Source organism: Chrysemys picta, chromosome 2 (assembly GCF_011386835.1).
Source record: "Chrysemys picta bellii isolate R12L10 chromosome 2, ASM1138683v2, whole genome shotgun sequence".
Taxonomy (NCBI): Eukaryota; Metazoa; Chordata; order Testudines; family Emydidae; genus Chrysemys; species Chrysemys picta.
The window spans coordinates 277,004,139-277,028,029 of record NC_088792.1 but is presented as its reverse complement, the minus strand read 5'-3'; the positions used below and the strand labels follow the sequence as shown (position 1 = coordinate 277,028,029).

Sequence of the window (23,891 nt, the reverse complement as noted above, 5' to 3'; positions counted from 1 at the left end):
CCAGAGACAGAGGCTGCATTTTCTATCTTTGCTGTTCTCTTCTTTCCCCTCTTGTGTGTGTTTGTCTTGCTTTGTCTTCTAGAAAACAGGACTGGACTTCAAATAACAACAGCAACAATGATAGCTCCAGCCCATTTCTACTAATTTTTTCTCATTTCCCTAGAAAGGACAGTTATTGCCATTTTAAATACCACAAAAAGACTACAATATGGTGTAGGGTGAGGGGAGGGTTTCCTTTTAAAAACTCTTTCCAGCTAAAGGGAAATGGAACACGGGTTGTTAGAATAAAATTTATTTAATACTCTAACTGTTTTTCTCTCTTTTCTGTATCTTTAATTAAAGATTAAAAGGAATTTTAATGGTGTGTTTGTCAATGGTTCTAAGCAGGCTGAGGGCTCTGTATACAAAATCCTGAATCTTGTTTAACACTGTTAATGTTGGACATTGACAGGGTCATGGTAACACCTTTGACTCCTTGGGCCTCTTTATAACATCTACATTAATATAATAGCTCTCCCCCCAACAACCCTGACTCCACCTGCCCCCCCAACCCTTGCCCCTCTGAGCCTTAGACATCCCTCCCCTGCCTGCCTCGACTCCTCCAACCTCTGCCTGAGGTCCAGGCACCATCGTCTCAATACCCAACCCGTGTCCTGACTCCTCTGCAGTGATGCCTAGTGCCCAGCCAGGACTCATCACTCCATCCCATGGAAGGAGGGGAAAATGCAGTGCCACGACTCCCTTGATGGTCGTGCTCAGGAGAGGTTGAGCACCCGCTCTCCCTAGCTCCCTCACCACAATGGCTGCCTCACTCAGGTGTCTGTCTCTCTCCTGCACTCTTCATGCGGCTGCCAAATCCTCCTGCCAGCCCTGCCTCAGTACGCACAGTACACATGCACCACGAATGCATGTGAATGCATGTGATCCCGGCAGGCCCTTCCCCAGGCTGGTGCACTCCGAAAAGTGATCTATTAGCTCACTGTTTGTACCTGTGGGTGCTGACACTGGCCACTGAATCTCCCACGGTTAATAAGAAGCTTTGTCTTTTTGTTTTTTGTTTTCATTTTATATGTAGTTTTTTTGTTTTATTTCTGGTTATTGTGTATTTGAGAAAAATATGGGGCTCTACCTCTATAACTGCAGAATCTAAGCAATGCTTGAATTCAAAAGCTAACACCCCGTATTTTCTTGGATTAATTAGTATATATCCATCATCTTTGGAAGCATCTCATATAAAATATGAAGGTACTAAAATCACCTACAGAAGAACTGTCTCATCCAGGAGCGAAAGATTTAGTTTTTGATAACTTTCCTTTTATAGATATTTACTTATAGATCAGGGGTCGGCAACCTACGGCACGCGTGCCAAAGTTGGCATGCGAGCCGATTTTTCCTGGCACGCGGCGTGGGCTGCCGGCTCCTGCCAGCTAGGGTCCCGCCACGGGTTCAACTCAGCACCTGCTGCTGGCCTGGGGTTCCTTCCCCCAGGCTAGCAGCGAGCTGAGATCCCAGCTGGCAGGAGCCTGCAGTCGAAACCCCAGAGCGGGGGTCGGGCTGAGCCGCTCAGCCCGCCCCGCTCTGGAGTTCCCGCTGCCGGCTCCTGCCAGCGTGGTCCCCGCTGGTCCAACTCAGCACCCGCTGCTGGCCTGGGGAGAAGGAACCCCAGGCTGGCAGTGGGCTGAGATCCCAGCTGGCAGGAGCCGCTCAGCCCGCCCCGCTCTGGAGTTCCCGCTGCTGGTCCAACTCAGCACCCACTGCCGGCCTGAGTGAAGGAACCCCAGGCTGGCAGTGGGCTGAGACCTCAGCTGGCAGGAGCTGGGGGCAGAAATCCCACAGTGGCCGCAGGCCAAGCCAGTCGCTGCTCTGGGGTTCTGGCTGCTGGCCCCTCGCCAGCAGGGGTCTCTACCGCGCAGCTCCACTCACCTTGCTTCCGGTTGGAGGCTCCCTTGCAGACAGGGTCCAGGCCTCCAGCCCTGCTCAGGCCTACCAGCCACCTACTCCACTCACCTCAGCTTCCAATCTTGGTTTCCAGCCCTTGCTCAGCCTGCTTTCGGGCCTGGAGTCCCAGCAGGCCACCCTGGGCTCTGCTCCTGGCCTTGGCTCAGTCCTCTTCAGCCTCCCTGTTGTGGCCCACTGTCCCAGGCTGGGACAGTGAGGGTTGCACGCCAGGCCAGAGGGGGTGCAGCTCAGCACCCCATCTTAAAATTGCTTATCTTAGACCACACTGCCTTGGACCTTGTGCCTGCCTTCTATTGCCATTTTTTTCCCCACTGAGTTGAAGGAAATATTTGACAAAATGGCAGCTCCTAAGAAAGCGAAGCTAGATGTCCTATCATTTCAGCCTGCTTGGACAGATGCATTTGGATTTATTGAAAAGAAGGACCGTGCTATTTGTGCTTTCTGTTATGAAGGTGTTGTCTGTCACACATCAAGTGTTCGATGACATTTTGAAACGAAACAGGGAAAACCTTTCTTGATGAAGCAGACAAGACTGAATCAATCAAAAAGGCAGTAGCAGCCTATGAGAAGCAAAGCAGTGTTTTTAAAAGCTTAAGTGTAAGTAAAAATCAAGCTACAGAGGGAAGTTACAAGATTGCACAGTGCATTGCAAAAAACGGAAAGCCGTTTACAGATGGGGAATATATAAAAGAAGTTTTTCTCAGCAGTTCAGAGATTTTGTTCAATGATTTGCCAAATAAAGATACAATCACATCTAGAATAAAAGAACTGCCCATCTCTGCCAGAACAGTTGAGATACGCATAAGTGAAATGGCAGTAAACATTAAGGAAAAGCAGACGACTGCATTGAAAGACACAGCAGTGTTTAGTGTTGCAGTTGATGAGAGCGTGGATATAAACGATGTTCCACGTTTGGCAATTGTTGCAAGATACTGTGCTTCGGATGAAATCCAAGAGGAACTTTGTTGCCTAAAACCCCTGCATGGCACAACAAAGGGGGAAGATATACTGGAAAGTTTTGTAAACCATTTTGAAGAATGAGGAGTTGACATCAGAAAAATATTTTGTGTGACAACAGATGGTGCTCCTGCCATGGTTGGAAAACAGAAGGGATTCGTAAAGTTACTTGAAGATCAAATTGGTCATCCGACAGTCAAATTTCACTGTATCATCCATTAAGAAAACCTGTGTGCAAAAATTTCTAATTCAGAGCTTAATAATGTGATGAATACAGTGGTGTGAATTGTGAATTTCCTTGTTGCTCGATCTGCTTTGACTCACAGACAATTTCAAGCACTGCTAGAAGAGATGGACAGTGCTTATAACGACATCCCACTTCACAGCAACATTCGGTGGCTAAGTCGTGACAAGGTTTTGGTGCGCTTTGTAAACAGTTTTGAGGCAATCAAGGCCTTGTTGTCAGAAAAAGAACAAAACTACCCCGAACTGGATGATGACAATTGGCTGTGTAAGCTCATGTTCCTAACTGATATCACTGCTCACCTGAACGAACTCAACCCCTGTCTCCAGGGCACAGGGCAAACAGTTCTGGATCTTTATGAAGCCTGGAAAGCATTTGTTGTGAAACTAGCAGTTTTTTCTAGGGTTATTCAAACTTCTACTTTCTGGTACTTCCAACACATAAAAGAGCTATCGACACGTTGCACTGTCAGTGTCGATGAGATTGGAAAGTACATGCAAGAACTGGAATCAGAATTTTCTGACAGATTTCAAGATTTCCAGCAATTTGGCTCAATGCTTTCTTTTTTAATTAAACCTGAAAAGTTCAACGAAAGCGACTTGGATTTGTCTGTATTTCAGTGGATGGGTGTTGAAGATTTCGAAATGCAACTCATTCAGTTAAAAAGCTCAGAATTGTGGACATCAAAGTTTGTGGATCGCGGAGCGCACTTGAAGCTACCGAGAGAGATCATGGGGCCTCTATTCTGACCTGCTGGACGTCCCTGCCAGTGAAATTTAACTGTTTGAAGAAAATTGCATTTGCAATGCTTTCAGCATTTGGATCCACATACCTGTGTGAACAGGTATTTTCACACATGAAATCTGTCCTCTGTCCCTCTCGGAACCAGTTAACAACTGATCACTCAGAAGCCTGTGTGCAGCTTAAAGTATCCAAATATGTGCCAGACATTGGAAAACTCAGCAAGGAAAAGCAAGGGCCAGGATCACACTAAACTGATAAGATCTGCATTTTAATTTAATTTTAAATAAAGCTTCTGAAACATTTTGAAAACCTTGTTTACTTTACATATAACAGTAGTTTGGTTATATATTATAGACTTATAGAGAGACCTTCTAAAAAGCGTTAAAATGTATTACCGGCACACGAAGCCTTAAATTCGAGTGTATAAATGAAGATTCGGCACACCACTGCTGAAAGGTTGCCGACCCGTTATAGATATTTACTATTGACAGAGCTGAGCGCATTTCACAAAGAGTCTGCTCTATTATAACTTAAGGTTCCTTTCAAATTAAATGTTTTAATTCATTAGCTGAAACAATCAAGTAATTTCTATTTTTATGGCCATCAGATTCCTCACAACGGGTATAATTTACACCTATGCAGAGGACCCATGGTATGCCTGTTATGCGAATAAAGGGACCTTTGGTTTCCAAAACTCTCAAACACTTTCAAAAGCATTAAAATATAAAATAATTAACTAAATAAAAAGTTTAATTCTCTGAATTTGTAAACAACCTGGATGCACATCTTTTTCACATGTTAGAGCAACAAGTGCGTCGGCATTTAAAGATGCTGGTCAAAGATTGCCTAAAGTTTATATTTGTTTTTAAATGGTCTAAATCAAGAGCATTGGAATGGGAGGGGGAAATCTGAAACCCGCTTTGTCAATATTTCAGTATTGCTGAATAATTTTTAAAATACAAAAATTTTCTTTCCTGACTATTTTCTTTCTGAGATTTTCTGTGCTGCCCAGATGTCTGAGAATAGCTCCTTCCTACCAGCAGATGGAGACAGTACTCTGAAACTTTTTTGGTGATGTCTGCTCTGATTATGAATAGGGCCCTACCAAATTCTCGGCCATGAAAAACATGTCACAGACTGTGAAATCTGGTCTCCCGCCATTAAATCTGGTCTTTTGTGCGCTTTTACCCTATACTATACAGATTTCACAGGGGAGGCCAGTGTTTCTCAAATTGGGACCTGACCTAAAAGGGGGTTGCAGGGAGGTTGCAAGGTTATTTTAGGGGGGGAGGGGCATGGTATTGCCTCCCTTATTTCTGCGCTGCCTTCAGAGCTGGGCACCCAGCTCTGAAGGCAGCTCCCCACCAACAGCAGTGCAGAAGTAAGGGTGGCAATACCATACCATGCCATCCTTCCTTCTGCACTGCTGCTGGAGGCGGCTCTGCCTTCAGAGCTGGGATCCAAGCCAGCAGCTGCCGCTCTCCAGCTCTGAAGGCAGCACTACTGCCAGCAGCAGCACAGAAGTAAGGGTAGCAGTTCTGCAATCCCCCCTACAATAACCTTGTGATCCTTCCATAACTCCTTTTTGGGTCAGGACCCCTACAATTACAAGACTGTGACATTTCAGATTTAAATAGTTGAAATCATGAAATTTATGATTTTTTAAAATCCTATGACTGTGAAATTGACCAAAATGGACTGTGAATTTGGTAGGGCCCTATTTATAAATATATTGCTCACCCATGTTGGCTGAAGCTTTGAAAGCACTAAGGCCATATTTTCTCAACAATATGTAACTTCATGTAATTGGGGAAGGGATAGCTCAGTGGGTTAAGCATTGGCCTGCTAAACTCAGGGTTGTGAGCTCAATCCTTGAGGGGGCCATTTAGGGATCTGGGACAAAAATCTGTCTGGGGATTGGTCCTGCTTTGAGCAGGGGGTTAGACTAGATGACCTCCTGAGGTCCCTTCTAACCTTGATATTCTATGAACTTTAATTCTGAATCTAGTCTGACTGCCATTAGAATTGTAACTATCTACCAGATGCTTCTGTACATTCATATATCTAATATCTACATCTGTTTGTGTGTATGTAACTACCAGGATTTTGATAGTACAAGTGTAGTATCTTAGGCTGAAGGGAAGGGAGAGCCTGAAATATAGTAAGGAAAATTAAATTATTAGGTAGGAAAAAAATCCCATTCTCTTTGATTTTCTGTGCCAACCTAAAAACTTGGATCACCACAAAGCAGTATGTACACAACAGTATGAAGGGATTAGCAGCCAACAATAGACTTCAGTATGCTGCTCCTAATTGCTGAGGTCTGGACATTAATCCTATAATGCTTAGAGAGAGTGTGAAGTGAGACCCAAGTAAGTAGTTTACATATTGCCAAGAGGGTAGTGTCTAATTTCTCTGTTTAAGAAGTCACCACTGATCAAGGAGAGTGAGCTTTGAGAGATTCTGTCGCTTCCTTATCACCACACAAGTAAGCCACTTGGATGAACTGTTTTATCCAAGTAAACAACATGGTGCATAATGTGGACCTGCAATAGCCTCTCCTTTCCTGGTGCAGTGTGAAAAATGTGTCTCTAATGAACTGAATTTATAAGTGTATAAGATTGTGTAGAACAGGGCCTAAGTTCTCCAATTCTTTTTGCTGTGCAGACTGCTTCTAAAAATAAAACTTTGGTAGACCATAGCTACAGAGTGATTTTTCATTCAGATACAAACAACAGTTTAGTAAAAAGCAACTGAGGGTCCTGTGGCACCTTTAAGACTAACAGAGGTATTGGAGCATAAGCTTTCGTGGGTGAATGCCCACTTCATCAACAGTTTAGTAAGGGCTTTCAGTACCAAGCTCATGCCTCAAAGAGAAATGGCAGCTTGATTGCTGGCTTTAACTACAGCCTGTTATTGCTGGAGATGGGTGGATGTTCCCTGACAGTTATCTCCAGGAGAGTGGATTTATAAAGGGCTGGCATTCATTCCCAAGTCCAGCCCATCTTGTAAGGATATTTGCTATCTGGACAATCAGAGGATAAGTACATTTACATCAACACCAGACAGTGAACATATTCCATATTTTTGCATAGTGTACATGGGTGTACTCTAAAAATATACTATTGTATATACATATACAACTATGGTTGTTTGGTTTTTTACAGGCTTTGAGGCTGACTCCTTTGGGGAGAGGTCAGGATAGCTTTAGAAAGAGTAGTTGAGGAAAGCCAGTGGCAGGGAAATTTTAATTTGTTTTTGAAAAGAGCTTTATGGGTTATTTCCAGTAAATTCCTGCTCAAGGAGACATACCCGCACTAGCACTGACTGAGCTAACTTGCTGAAAATAGAATGCAGCCACAGAAGTGCAAGTGGCTGGAAGAGCTAGCCACCTGAGTATGGGCCTAGCATCTTGGACAGGTATGTATCTGGGGGGCTACCACTGCCACTTGCACCACTGTGGCTACACTCAATTTTTATCACTTTAGCTTGATCAGAGTGGGTCTTGCTCATAGGTATGTCTCCTTGAGCTGAAATGTATACCTCTATGCTGGAGTGTAGACATACTCTATGTATGTGGACTCTTTTGTTTGGCCTGCTACAGACTGATAGCACAGAACAAGCGAACTAGGGAACAAATGGCCTGTCAAAACAATTGTCTTATTTGTTCTGCCACCACTGTTACGACGATGTCTGACAAACCCTCTTCCCATGTCTTGCCCTCTCAATAGTTATGTCCTAAACCTAAAGTGAGTTAGATCTTCCTGTGTGAGTGGTCCTTATATTAAGAGATTTTCCCAGCAGTGAATTGTGAGAAATGTGTCCTGGATTTCCCTCTGGGGGGAATCCTCACATCTCATTTACTGCCTTGAACATTCTAGGGTTGAGCTCCTTCTGGAGCTTCTTGTGTTCTTCTAGATCATCAGTGCCTCTTATGGACACTGCAACCAGACATGTATGTGGTAGTGTGTTCTGTCATAAAGGTAGGATCAGGCAGATGAGAGGTACCATTTTTTTATGTCTTCTGTGTTAAAGATATAATGTTTTCCATCTGCTGGAGTGAGAAATGACTGCCCAGGTTAAACCAACTCGCCTGTCATACAAACAAGATGACATCACTGAAAATATTTCAGCATATTGTCTTTATCTGCTGACAGAGATGAACTGTAGCCAAGCATGTGGACTGGTACAGATGATCAATGATAGCTGCTGGTTCATGACTCATTAAAAATAGAGTTTAGATACTATTAACCCCCTCTTAATTCCCCCCCGCCTTGCCATGTTGAAAAAAATTAAGGTTGCAAAGTCAAGCACTCAAAAATTTAGGAAATGTGAGAATTAAGGTTGTTTCTGGAAAACTTAGTTCAGGCCCATGTCCATATGCATTTTCACAGTCTTGAATTACATGATCGCATACTATTTTTACCAAAGGACCCCGGCTTGCTTTCTTCAGTGCCGACGATAGACCTGCTCTGGGACTGAATCAGAGCCTTGCAATGGAAATTTATTTTTCCTTACTCTCATTCTTGGAAACAGCTGAACTGTTTTATCTGAAAATTTTCAAAATAATTTAGCCTGACACGCCCTCAGCATGGAAAATTTCAATCCAAACTGTTAAAGTTTGGCAGCGTCATAAGGAACTGAAAACAGGGTCTTATAATGCGAAGTGTCAGACAACCTTGGTGATAGGCGGTGCCACCAGTCTTGCCTTTAATAACCATTGTGGCCTTAACAAATTTATTGTTCAGCATAGTATATGAAGTCCAGGATTTTTAATACTTGACTATTAATTACAGTCGTCAGATGCTGCTATTAAAAATTTTGTGAGTTAAAATACACACAAAACACATCTAACAGTGTAGGCTGTTAGATCTTGAAGAAATGCTATATTGTTATTGGATGCAACTATTTTAGAAATTTTTGAATATAGCACTAAAATTTGTGCTCTCCCTTGGTTTCTGACTAGAGCCACAGAACTGCTGCCCTACAGTGATGCCCACAAATATCAGAAAGTGAACATTAAAAGGCTTTCATTTTTTTCTTCAGCCGCTGTAGATAAGGTGCTCCTACTTGGGAGTCTTATTTCCCACTGCAAAATATTAATGCTGTACAAAATGTTGAGAAGGGCAGCAGAAAGGACATATGAAGTAGAGGTGATTGACACTAATCCCTATCACACTGCCAATAGGCAACTGGCTTTATAAGTGTCCCATGCTGCAGAGGAAGACGTACCATGACCAAATTCTTCCCTCAGTAGCAGCCTTCTCTCCTACTGTGTGTGTCAGTCACAGGACATCTATACATGCTGGTGACCTGAGGAAGCTAAACCAGGAAGGAGGTAATGAGGAGCTACTGAATCGACAGCTAAGCATACAAGATCATTGTAAAGGCCGACCAAGCTATCAATATTTTTGCTTATAGCAATCTGCCATTCTGGTTCCATTAGACTCTGAAGGGAGACAACTAAAATAGGTCATTTGTTCTAAAGGGTAATAATGGCTGACACTGCTCTGTTATCCACACATAACTTCTGATAATACATGTGTTACGTGGGCAGTGCAGGATGGTGGGTTTTGCCATTTACCCATCTTTGCATGTTATCTAAAATTGATCGTGAGGTTATTCCCACTTGGACAGCATCCATTTTGAATAGAATATTGACCAGGGCAATAGGCGCTGTGGCCACTTTAGCCCCTTTGTTATCACTATTTGGCATTGTACACGGTCTAAAAGTTGCAGTTGCAGATATTGGTGAGGCTTCCCTCCATTAAAATATTCCATAAACAGAAACTATGCCATCAAAATTGGTTAAGCATAACATGTACCCAATACAAATTCATAAAAGAAAGGAAATGCCAAGTTTTGGACACCACTTAGCTGTACCTAATGTGCATTACATGAGTGATAAACCAAGGTTTGAACCTTGGACCTACAGCACCACAGCACAGACCTCTACCACTAGAGCTAACTTAAGGAGAAACTCGGTAGCCTGTTATTCTTTAGTGAGCCAGCCATTACAGAGGGACTGAACATGCACTTTTGCAATGAGTTACACTGTCATCTCACATGATCCATCTATTGTAAAGCGAATAAACCCCTTGAGGGCACTATGACACACTTCCCCTATTAGATTAATATAATGGTCTTCTCTGCACCCTTTGATCCCAGCTCAAAAGAGAGTAAATTTTGTGTGTATAAACTATATAATGTTTTTAACTCTCTCTCAACTCCCAGACTTTCAACCATTTGCTTAACAACCCATAAAAGACAATTTCCCAAAGACGACATAAACCAGCTCTGCCTCTGCTCATAAGTGAAGTTTCATATTTTTTTTTATAGCTATGGCAACTCCTCCAGCCCTTTCCAATTTGCTGTTTTTTTCCTCCCAAATGAAAGTTTACTTGAATCACTGCATCTAAAAAGAGACTCGACTATTTCCGAAAAGAAAGTGTTCAAAAGGGTCAGAAAGTAAAACTGCAAAATTTCACCCAGCTCTAGTGAAAACCATCAACATGTTGAATGTGAATATGCAAACTACTTTATCTTTGAGAAAATGTGGTCTTGGTAGAAATTCTGGTGCATTTTTTGTAGCATTTAGAGATTGAACTGAACTTCTAGATTCAGCACTTTTTTCTTCCATAGGGCAGCATCTGGTGCTTGAAGTTGAGAAAGTTAAATTGCACACTTTACTTTTAATATAGAATCACTTTATTGGGAACACACAAACTTTCAAAGAACAGGAATAGGCAGATGGCGCATTAAAGCCCGTTCTTATAACCATTATTTGTTATTCCTATAACAAGTCAACCAATCATTTTAACATCAAGCAGTACATTTTTGAAGAGATGTGCAGAGAGAGATTTAGTCAAATAATTCCCTCTGATAGTGGGAGTTGTATAGCTCAATCTCTGCACAATGGTTTGAAAACTTACCCAAAAACAACTGTCTAGGCGATCACAACCATAGTATCCAAAGTCCAGATCCACAAATGGAATCAGACTTTTAAGCCCCAGTTTTAGGCACCACTGCAATCCAGAAAACTGCTTGGCTGCTGTGTAGCCCAGTAGACATGCAAATTCACTTGTGCCTAAATTTTCATTGTAAAAGTTCCCTAGTCACTTAAGTTTCTGCTTCTGGGCGTGCATGCTGCTGCCTCACTCTAGGTTTCTGGATGCCTCTCTCACACCTGAGCCCCAGCGCGATCCACAAATCAGGAAAAGACAGGCATTCACCCATGTATCTTGCCTGAGAGGCCCAATTTGGTGGGCATGCTTACAGCCCCATTCAAAATCCAGGTGGAAATGCAGGTAATGGCACCTCCCTTATAATTTTTAGCTCTGTGCTTAGGTCACTCACCCAGGCAGTGGGAGAGAGAGGTTCAATTTCCACTTCTGCCTGATAGGGAGAAAGGTTTTGAACACGGGGATCTCAGCTCTCAGGCGAGTGCCCAAACCACTGGGCAATGCCATATTCTGCCGTGGAGACCCTCAGTTTCTCCTGTTGATGATATTCCCTTTTGGACAAAGAATTAGAGTCACTGGAGCAGAGACACTGGAACTCCCACATGGGTGTCCTAACCCCAGTCTATACAGTCATTCATTCTCTCTCTCTCCCTGGCCCAATGACTAAGTATGCCCCGACTCAGGCACATAACTCCTTGATAGGGGTGTGGCTTAGGACACCCCTTCTGGTCAGCATCTCCTATTGGCTAGTTTAGGGATCACCCTGCCTAGTGTGCTCGCTTTTGTGGATCCCACCCTTATGTGCCTATTTCTTCTTTTCATTGTATAGGGAGCCTAGGCACCTAATCTAGCCTTTGTGGGTCCCATTATTGTTCCAGTGATTTTCTAGGCACTTAAGACCTTTTGTGGTTCCGGGCTCATGTGCCTAAAGAAAAGCTATACTCCAAGATTTCTCTCTTCAAAAAAGTGTCCTGTTACTTGTTGAACTGAAAATTACTTGCTCTAGATTCATCTTTGGCAGTTTTCTAAACTTCTGCTATCTTATCTTTTGTGTCAAAATGTTTTGCATTTAGTTCAAGTTGTTTATGTAACTAAAGATATTTTTAATCGACAGTGCTTTTTTTAATGAGTTACTATTATAAATATCTGCAATGTATAAGTCCTGAAGATCTCACATTTTAAGATTATTAGCTTATTAACATCTTTCTTAAATAGAGGTCACACTTCACCTATCCTTTCCTAACGATTTCAGCTCTCCAGTAAGCAAAGGAGAAATTCTTATGTCCTATTGATTCTCTTCCACCTTACCTGCATGGTGATAATTCAGACAGAGGTTCAAAAAACTATATCTGGGCAAAACTGAAGAATTTGTGCAATATGAATGAGTTAAGTTTGCAATCAGAACTTTTTTTTTGCATTTCCTGAATACTTAAAATATGACCGTAATGTTCTTGTAATTGTATTATAATTATAGCAAATAAAAAAATCTATAGCAGTTCTCCAAACTGATTTATTTTATTTATTTTCAGATATATCCTAAAACAAAGTTCAGGGAGTATTACTTAAATCATTTATCGCATACAGGCTAGATTTTGTTTTTTTTCCAACAGTTGAATTTTCAGGCTTATAAAACAGTCTATTCAGTATCACTAATGCTAACTAAAAATACTCCTAATATTTATTTTATTTAGTAGCTCCCTGATTTGCACCTTGGACTACCATTTGTTTGATTACCCCTCATTTGCTTTCTCCTATTTTCTGAAATATCATATGGTGTGTTAGCCTCACGATTTCCATTATCATTAGTCTCTGCTAACTTCCTATGCAATAATTTGGAAGTTTATCCCTTTGTACCATTCCAACTGCTCTACATTTTATAATGTTTACTAAATTTGCAGACTAATCATTTTGCAAAGCATCAAACACTTTTCTTAACCTCAAATTATTTGCTAGATTTGGGGCAAAATTTTCAAAAGCACATAAGTTATTTACAAGCCTATGGCTAGATCCACAGAAAGGTATTTAGGTGTCTACTCCATCATCTAGGCACCACTGCCATTCTCAAAACCACAGTCCATCTGCCACTATTGTTGTATGTAAAGAAGATAAAGTTTTTAAAATGTTTAAGAAGCTCCATTTAAAATTAAATTAAAATGCAGAGCCCCCCGGACCGGTGGCCAGGACCCGGGAAGTGTGAGTGCCACTGAAAATCAGCTCGCATGCCATAGGTTGCCTACCCCTGAGTTAGGACATGCTCCTGGGAAGTGGTAAACCCAAGTTCAAATCCCTGCTCTCCTTGATTTAGAACAAGGTCTTGGAATCCAGCTCTCAAACATCCAGGTGAATGCCCAAACCATCAGTTTATTGAGTATTCTGGAAGGTGGCCTCTCAATTCCCCCTGTTGAAACTGTTCCACTTTACATAAATCATTAACTATTCATTAGACTAAAAAGTGACTGACACTATAGCCTAGTAGTTAGGGTGTTCAGCAGAGATGTGGATTCAAGGCCCTGCTCCAAATCTGGCACAGCAAGGGTTTGAAATCAGGTCTTGCACATCTGAGATGAGAGTCCTAACCACTAGGCTATTGTCTATAATGGAAATGGGGTGGGGAGGGGGATGTTTCTTTGCAAGAAAGGTCTGGGATTTTGGCTGCTAAGGCATGGGTTTTCTAAGCAACTCACCTGGCTTAGGTGCTTAACTCCAGGAAAGTGATTTCTTTCCTCTGCATTTCACTACTAGCTAGCTTGGACAGCTCCCCACTTAGTCTGTAAGGATCCCGTCCTTCAGTGCCTAACTCTCCTCATGCATTGTATGGGGAGCATGGATGCCTAACTTAGGGTTCAGAGTAGCAGCCGTGTTAGTCTGTATCCGCAAAAAGAAGAACAGGAGTACTTGTGGCACCTTAGAGACTAACAAATTTCTTAGAGCATAAGCTTTCGTGGACTACAGCCCACTTCCGATATGCATCCGAAGAAGTGGGCTGTAGTCCACGAAAGCTTATGCTCTAATAAATTTGTTAGTCTCTAAGGTGCCACAAGTACTCCTGTTCTTCTTCTTAACTTAGGGTTGAGGATTCCACTAGGTGGCAGCCTAGGGATTAGGTGATGCTACACCTAACTACCTTTGGGGATCTGAAAGTCAACAGAACTTAGATTTCAAAGGCATGTCTGAATATTTTAATTTTTGTCATTATCTTCAAAGGTTATATGATTGAAACAAGTATCCTTATACTTTTTAAGTATAAAAGTTGTATGTGGAAGACAGCACTACATAAATAATAGCCTTTTTATAGACTAGACAAAATAAGAATTAAGGGTACGTCTAAAGTTCAAGTTAGGGCTGTGGTATCAAGGTTGAGGAGACATATTTGTGCTAGCTCTCATTGAGCTAGTCAGCTAAAAATGTAGTATAGCCGCAGTAATGCCCTTGAGTAAGTGCCTCTGGTGTCAGATGGGCACGAGTTAGGGTGGCTAGCACGGCTTGCAGCTATTAGCTCAACGAGAGCTAGAGCAAGTATTTGTCCTCGAGTTCAAAGTGCATACATACCCTTAAAAGCAAGTCACAAGACACAGCAGACTCATTTTCAATTAGAAGCTACAGTACTATCCATGAACATAAGAACGGCCATACTGGGTCAGACCAAAGGTCCATCCAGCCCAGTATCCTGTCTACCGACAGTGACCAATGTCAGGTGTCCCAGAGGGAGTGAACCTAACAGGTAATGATCAAGTGATCGCTCTCCTGCCATCCATCTCCACCCTCTGACAAACAGAGGCTAGGACACCATTCCTTACCCATCCTGGCTAATAGCCATTAATGGACTTAACCTTTATGAATTTATCTAGTTCTCTTTTGAACTCTGTTATAGTCCTAGCCTTCACAACCTCCTCAGGCAAAGAGTTCCACAGGTTGACTGTGCGCTGTGTGAAGAAGAACTTCCTTTTATTTGTTTTAAACCTGCTGCCCATTAATTTCATTTGGTGGCCCCTAATTCTTATATTATGAGAACAAGTAAATAACTTTTCCTTATTTACTTCTTCCACACCACTCATGATTTTATATACCTCTATCATATCCCCCCTTAGTCTCCTCTTTTCCAAGCTGAAAAGTCCTAGCCTCTAATCTCTCCTCATAGGGGACCCGTTCCAAACCCCTAATCATTTTAGTTGCCCTTCTCTGAACCTTTTCTAATGCCAGTATATCTTTTTTGAGATAAGGAGACCACATCTGTATGCAGTATTCAAGATGTGGGCGTACCATGGATTTATATAAGGGCAATAAGATATTCTCCGTCTTATTCTCTATGCCTTTTTGAATGATTCCTAACACCCTGTTTGCTTTTTTGACTGCCACTTTACACTGGGTGGACATCTTCAGAGAACTATCCACGATGACTCCAAGATCCCTTTCCTGATTTGTTGTAGCTAAATTAGCCCCCATCATATTGTATGTATAGTTGGGGTTATTTTTTCCAATGTGCATTACTTTACATTTCTCCACATTAAATTTCATTTGCCGTTTTGTTGCTCAATCACTTAGTTTTGGGAGATCTTTTTGAAGTTCTTCAGTCTGCTTTGGTCTTAACTATCTTGAGCAGTTTGGTATCATTTGCAAACTTTGCCACCTCACTGTTTATCCCTTTCTCCAGATCATTTATGAATATGAATTGGAATGGTCCTAGGACTGACCCTTGGGGTACACCACTAGTTACCCCTCTCCGGTCTGAAAATTTACAATTTATTCCTACCCTTTGTTCCCTGTCTTTTAACCAGTTCTCAATCCATGAAAGGATCTTCCCTCTTATCCCATGACAACTTAATTTACGTAAGAGCCTTTGGAGAGGGACCTTGCAAAGGCTTTCTGTAAATCTAAGTACACTATGTCTACTGGATCCCCCATTTGTCCATTTTGTTGACCTCTTCAAAGAACTCCAATAGATTAGTAAGACATGATTTCCCTTTACAGAAACCATGTTGACTTTTGCCCAACAATTTATGTTTTTCTATTCTTTACTATTGTTTCAACTAATTTGCCCGGTACTGACGTTAGACTTACCAGTCTGTAATTGCAGGGATCACCTCTATTTCCCTTTTAAATATTGGCGTTAGATTAGCGATCTTCCAGTCATTGGGTACAGAAGCTGATTTAAAGGACAGTTTACAAATTATAGTTAATAGTTCCACAATTTCACATTTGAGTTCTTTCAGAACTCTTGGGTGAATGCCATCTGGTCCAGGAGACTTGTTACTGTTAAGTTTATTAATTAATTCCAAAATCTCCTCTAGTGACACTTCAATCTGTGACAATTCCTCAGATTTGTCACCTACAAAGGATGGCTCAGGTTTGGAAATCTCCCTAACATCCTCAGCCGTGAAGACTGAAGCAAAGAATTCATTTAGTTTCTCCACAATTACTTTATCGTCTTTAAGTGCTCCTTTTGTATCTCGATCGTCCAGGGGCCCCACTGGTTGTTTAGCAGGCTTCCTGCTTCTGATATACTTAAAAAACATTTTGTTATTACCTTTTGAGTTTTTGGCTAGCTGTTCTTCAAACTCCTTTTTGGCTTTTCTTATTATATTTTTACACTTAATTTGGCAGTGTTTATGCTCCTTTCTATTTACCTCACTAGGATCTGAGTTCTACTTTTTAAATATGCCTTTTTATCTCTCACTGCTTCTTTTACATGGTTGTTAAGCCACAGTGGCTCTATTTTAGTTCTTTTACTGTGTTTTTTAATTTGGGGATATACATTTAAGTTGGGCCTCTATGATGGTGTCTTTGAAAAGTGTCCATGCAGCTTGCAGGGATTTCACTCTAGTCACTGTACCTTTTAATTTCTGTTTAACTAACCTCCTCCTTTTTGCATAATTCCCCTTTCTGAAATTAAATGTCACAGTGTTGGGCTGTTGAGGTGTTCTTCCCACCACAGGAATGTTAAATGTTATTATATTATGGTCACTATTTCCAAGTGGTCCTGTTATAGTTACCTCTTGGACCAGCTCCTGTGCTCCACTCAGGACTAAATTGAGAATTGCCTCTCCCCTTGTGGATTCCTGTACCAGCTGCTCCAAGAAGCAGTCATTTAAAGTATCGAGAAATTTTGTCTCTGCATTTCGTCCTGAGGTGACATGTACCTGGTCAATATGGGAATAATTAAAATCCCCCACTATTATTGAGTTCTTTATTTTGATAGCCTCTCTAATCTCCCTTAGCATTTCATCGTCACTATCACTGTCCTGGTCGCGTGGTCGATAATAGATTTCTACTGTTATATTCTTATTAGAGCATGGAATTACTATCCATAGAGATTCTATGGAACATGTGGATTCATTTAAGATTTTTACTTCATTTGATTCTACATTATCTTTCACATATAGTGCCACTCCCCTCCCCTGCACGACCTGTTCTGTCCTGCTGATATATTTTGTACCCCAGAATGATTGTGTCCCATTGATTGTCTCCACTCCACCAGGTTTCTATGATGCCTATTATATCAATATCCTCCTTTAAAATAGGCACTCTAATTCACCCATCTTATTATTTAGACTTCTAGCATTTGTGTACAAACATTTTAAAAACTTGTCACTGTTTATTGGTCTGCCCTTTTCTGATGTGTCAGATTCTTTTTTATGTGAATGTTTCTCATCTGGTCTGGCCCAAACTTTATCCTCTTCCATCCTCTCTTCCTGACTAAAACCTAGAGAATCTCTATCAATATGCTCTCCTCTAAGAGAAGTCTCTGTCTGACCCACGTGCTCCTCTGCAGCAATCGGCTTTCCCCCATCTCTTAGTTTAAAAACGGCTCTGCAACCTTTTTAATGTTAAGTGCCAGCAGTCTGGATCCACTTTGGTTTAGGTGGAGCCCATCCTTCCTGTATAGGCTCCCCCTATCCCAAAAGTTTCCCCAGTTCCTAATCAATCTAAACCCCTCCTCTCTACACCATAGTGTCATCCACGCATTGAGACTCTGAAACTCTGCCTGCCTACCTGGCCCTGCATGTGGAACAGGAAGCATTTCTGAGAATGCTACCACAGAGGTCCTGGATTTCAATCTCTTTCCTAGCAGCCTAAATTTGGCCTCCAGAATGTCTTTCCTACCCTTCCCTATGTCATTGGTACCTACATGTACCACGACCACCGGCTCCTCCCCAAAACTACACACAAGTCTATCTAGATGCCTCGAGAGAGCTACAACCTTTGCACCAGGCAGGCAAGTCACCATACGGTTCTCCCAGTCATCACAAACCCAGCTAGCTATGTTTCTAATGATCGAATCTCCCATTACTAACACCTGCCTTTTCTAATGACTGGAGTTCCCTCCCCCGGAGAGATAACCTCAGTGCGAGAGGATATCCCAACATCATCCGGAAGGAAGGTCCCAACTATGGGAAGGTTTCCCTCTGCTTCTGTTGACTGCTCTTTTTCCCTGAGCCTTTCAATCTCCTTAACAGCACAGGGGCTGTCTGACTGGAGGTGGGACAAATCTACAGTGTCCTGGAAAGCCTCATCAACATACCTCTCTGCCTCCCTTAGTTCCTCCAGTTCTGCCACCCTGACCTCCAAAGCCCATATGTGGTATGCTTGTGATAATTCTTTTAGAGGGTAGCTTTGTAATAAATTATGTACTTCCAATAAATAAATGTGTCCCAGGTGCTCCGTAATCAACAATTTGCAAGATACTAGCCATTTAACCTATCACAGGAAATCAAACTGTTATAGATAGGATCGATCGATTCCTGAATACATCAGAGACTGAAACATATTCTGCTACCAGCAGTAAAATGCAGAAAATTACACGTTGAAAAGCTGTAACAGACACTGTTTTGCATATAATCCATATTTATACACCCTGAAAATGCATGATTGCTAAGATGCCTAACAATGTAAATTTAAAACATTGAGCCCCACAAACAAAATGTCAGCAATTAAATTTTAGTACAACTTTGAAATACCATCATCTGCAAATCAATGCATTAATGAAACTTTAAAATTAAAATTCCCATAATACAAAGACACTGCTGCTTACCAGCCTAAGAAACTTTTTTTCTGATTGTATGCTTAGTGGCAGCTATGGATTCAAGTACAGAGTATCAGGAAAAATCTTCCTGACGTATATTAAGTTGTAAAATTGTTTCTAAGGACATTCCAATGGTTGAGGTGAAAACTATAGCTGGTCAGGAAAAAAACCTTTGATAGAATCATTTTCTGAGGTAAAATGCAATTCCATTGAAATAAAAATGCCTTGGAAAGTCATGCCAATTTTACCAAAATTTCATTTAGGAAAAATAAAAAGAAATTTCCAACAATGTCAAAACATCCCGTTTTGACACTGTCTAAATGAAACATTTTGATTGTTCAGTTTGAAATGACTTTTCATTTCATTTTTTTAATATTTTGCATTGTATATTATAACACATTTTAAAAAGTCAAAATCAAATAAAAATGTTCCCATCATTCTTATACATTTTTTGAGTTGTCCTTAGAGGGGAATTTCAAAATGTTCAGGTTTCATTCCAATCTGAAATGAAGCAAATTTTTAAATCTTATAAACCTTAGTGAAATGGAATGTTCACCCTCTGAGCAGTTCATGAAGTATGGACATTTAAAAGCAGACTGAAAAGTACGGTAGTAAACATACCGGATGGTACGATCATTCAAAGGATGAATATAGGCAAACAATACAGGAATGCAGGGGCAAGATTAGAAAGGCAAAGGCACAAAATGAGCTCAAACGAGCTACAGGAATAAAGGGAAACAAGAAAACTTTTTATCAATACATTAGAAGCAAGAGGAAGACCAAAGACAGGGTAGGTCCACTGCTCAGTGAAGAGGGAGAAACAGTAACAGGAAACTTGGAAATGGCAGAGATGCTTAATGACTTCTTTGTTTTGGTCTTCACCGAAAAGTCTGAAGAAATGCCTAACAGAGTGAATGCTAATGGGAAGGGGGTAGGTTTAACAGATAAAATAAAAAAAGAACAAGTTAAAAATCACTTAGAAAAATTAGATGCCTGCAAGTAACCAGGGCCTGATGAAATTCATCCTAGAATACTCAAGGAGCTAATAGAGGAGGTATCTGAGCCTCTAGCTATTATCTTTGGAAAATCACGGAAGACGGGAGAGATTCCAGAAGACTGGAAAAGGGCAAATATAGTGCCCATCTATAAAAAGGGAAATAAAAACAACCCAGGAAACTACAGACCAGTTAGTTTAACTTCTGTGCCAGGGAAGATAATGGAGCAAGAAATTAAGGAAATCATCTGCAAACACTTGGAAGGTGGTAAGGTGATAGGGAATAGCCAGCATGGATTTGTAAAGAACAAATTGTGTCAAACCAATCTGATAGCTTTCTTTGGTAGGATAACGAGCCTTGTGGATAAGGGAGAAGCTGTGGATGTGGTATACCTAGACTTTAGTAAGGCATTTGATACGGTCTCGCATGATATTCTTATTGATAAACTAGGCAAATACAACTTAGATGGGGCTACTATAAGGTGGGTGCATAACTGGCTGGATAACCGTACTCAGAGAGTTGTTATTATTGGTTCCCAATCCTGCTGGAAAGGCATAACAAGTGGGGTTCCGCAGGGGTCTGTTCTGGGACTAGCTCTGTTCAATATCTTCATTAACGACTTAGATATTGGCATAGAAAGTACGCTTATTAAGTTTGCGGATGATAACAAACTGGGAGGGATTGCAACTGCTTTGGAGGACAGGGTCATAATTCAAAATGATCTGGACAAATTGGAGAAATGGTCTGAGGTAAACAGGATGAAGTTTAACAAAGACAAATGCAAAAGTGCTCCATTTAGGAAGGAAAAATCAGTTTCACACATACAGAATGGGAAGAGATTGTCTAGGAAGGAGTACGGCAGAAAGGGATCTAGGGAAAAGCAACAGAGGGTCCTGTGGCACCTTTGAGACTAACAGAAGTACTGGGAGCATAAGCTTTCGTGGGTAAGAACCTCACTTCTTCAGATGCAAGAAGTGAGGTTCTTACCCACGAAAGCTTATGCTCCCAGTACTTCTGTTAGGCCTTGGCTACACTTACCCGGTAGTTCGGCGGCGAGTGATCGAACTTCTGGGTTCGACTTATCGCGTCTAGTCTGGACGCGATAAGTTGAACCCGGAAGTGCTCGCCGTCGACTGCGGTACTCCAGCTCGGCGAGAGGAGTACCGCGAAGTCGACAGGGGAGCCTGCCTGCCGAGTGTGGACCAAGGTAAGTTCGAACTAAGGTACTTCGAACTTCAGCTATGTTATTCACGTAGCTGAAGTTGCATACCTTAGTTCGAATTAGGGGGGTAGTGTAGACCTGGCCTGAGTCTCAAAGGTGCCACAGGACCCTCTGTTGCTTTTTACAGATTCAGACTAACACGGCTACCCCTCTGATATAGGGATCTAGGGGTTATAGTGGACCACAAGCTAAATACGAGTCAACAGTGTGATGCTGTTGCAAAAAAAGCGAACGTGATTCTGGGATGTATTAACAGGTGTGTTGTAAGCAAGACACGAGAAGTCATTCTTCCGCTCTACTCTGCGCTGGTTAGACCTCAACTGGAGTACTGTGTCCAGTTCTGGGCACCGCATTTCAAGAAAGATGTGGAGAAATTGGAGAGGGTCCAGAGAAGAGCAACAAGAATGATTAAAGGTCTTGAGAACATGACCTATGAAGGAAGGCTGAAAGAATTGGGTTTGTTTAGTTTGGAAAAGAGAAGACTGAGAGGGGACTTGATAGCAGTTTTCAGGTATCTAAAAAGGTGTCATGAGGAGGAGGGAGAAAACTTGTTCACCTTAGCCTCTAAGGATAGAACAAGAAGCAATGGGCTTAAACTGCAGCAAGGGAGGTCTAGGTTGGACATTAGGAAAAAGTTCCTAACTGTCAGGGTGGTTAAACACTGGAATAAATTGCCTAGGGAGGTTGTGGAATCTCCATCTCTGGAGATATTTAAGAGTAGGTTAGATAAATGTCTATCAGGGATGGTCTAGACAGTATTTGGTCCTGCCATGAGGGCAGGGGACTGGACTCGATGATCTCTCGAGGTCCCTTCCAGTCCTAGAATCTATGAATCTATGAATCCTATATCAGCAGGGAAATGAAAAGGATGATTTACATTTCTAATATCTAAATCTACTAGATGAAGATGGGGGGGCAGGGAGGGAAGAGGCTACTGCTTAAGGCAAGGATGCTGAAACATTTTCATCGCATGGACTATATTACTTTACTTTTCAATTTAAGCAAATGCTGTAGTTGCTATATGCATGCTAAGTGGTCATAAACTGAATGGAAGGAGGTCTGCAAGACTGTGATTTGGTGGTGGTGGGAATGTGGTCTGCCAGACTCTCTCTATAAAGATGTGGACCACACTATAAAATCATCACTGATAAAGTTTGCAGGGAACACAAAAATTAAGGGAGTGGTAAAGAAGGAAGAAGAAGAAATAATGATTCAGAGAAATATGGATTGCTTGGTAAACTGGGCTGAAGCAAGCAATATGTATTATTATTATTATGACAGTCATACTTACAGGATGGGGCGACTGTATCCTGGGAAGCAGTGACTCTGAAAAAGATTTGGGGGTCATGGTGGATAATGAACCACACAGAAGCTCCCAGTGCAACACTGTGGCCAAAAGGGATAATGCTATCCTGGGATGCATAAACAGGGTAATCTCAGTAGAAGATTAGAGAGGTTGTTTTACCTCTGTATTTGGCACTGGTGAGACTGCTGCTGGAACACTGTGTCCAGTTCCAGTGCTCACAATTCAAGAGGGTCCAGAGAAGACCCACAAAAATAATTAAAGGATTAGAAAACAAAGTGACAGATTCAAAGAACTCAATCTATTTAAAATAAGAATGTAAGAATGGCAAGTGGTCTATCTAGCCCAGTATCCTGTCTTCCAAAAGTGGCTGGTGCCAGGTTCTTCACAGGGCATTAACAGAATAGGGCAATTAAAGTGATCCATCCCCTGTAATCCAGTCACATGGTCTGCCAGTCAGAGGTTTAGGGACACCCAAAGCATGGGGTTGCATCCCTGACTATCTTGGTTAATAGCCACTGATGGACCTATCCTCCAGGAACTTACCTAATTCTTTTTTTAATCCATTTATATTTTTGATCTTCACAACATCCCATGACAATGAGTTCCACAGGTTGATTTGGGCTGTCTGAGTAAGTACTTTCTTATGTTTGTTTTAAACCTACTGCCTATTAATTTCATTGGGTGACCCCTAGTTCCTGTGCTATGGAAGGAGTAAAAAACACTTTCTTATTCACCTTCTCCACACCATTCACCATTTTACAGACCTCTATCATACCCCCTTAGTCATCTCTTCTCTAATATGAATAGTCCCAGTCTTTTTAAGCACTTCTCATACGCAAGCTGTTCCATACCCCTAATAATTTTTGTTGCCCTTCTCTGTACTTTTTCTACTTCTAATATATCTTTCTTTAGATGGGGCGACCAAAACTGTGTGCAGGATTCAAGACGTGGGCATACCATGGATTTGTATAGTGGAATTATGATATTTTTTGTCTATTTTCTAACCCTTTCCTAATATTTCCTAACATTCTGTTAGGGTTTTTTGTGTGTGTGTGTGTTTGTTTTTTGACTGCTGCTGCACATTAAGTGGATGTTTTCAAAGATCTATCCACAATGACTCCAAGATCTCTTTCTTAAGTGGTAACAGCCAAGTAGGCCCCATCATTTTGTATGTATAGTTGGGATTATGTTTTCCAATGTGTATTACTTGCACTTATCAACACTGAATTTTAGCTGCCATTTTGTTGCCCCATCACCCAGTGAGATCCCTTTGTAACTCTTCACATTTAGCTTTGAACTTAATTTTGTATCATTTGCAAACTTTGTCAACTCACTTTTCCCATTAATTTTTAGTTGCTTTTAATTATTTTGACACTGTATTCACTACTATTCTTCATGTCATTTAATCCTACCATCTCTTCTATTTCTTTCTCTCCTCCTCACAGCTGTACATTTCTCTGCCAACTAATGCCCCTTTCTCCT

At 41.4% G+C, this 23,891-nt stretch overlaps 1 protein-coding gene across 5 annotated transcripts in view; it reads right to left on the bottom strand.

Moving 5' to 3' along the window:
* KHDRBS3 (KH RNA binding domain containing, signal transduction associated 3) overlaps positions 1 to 23,891 on the bottom strand; it is a 216,552-nt gene that overhangs the window by 9,133 nt on the left and 183,528 nt on the right. The window lies entirely within an intron of this gene.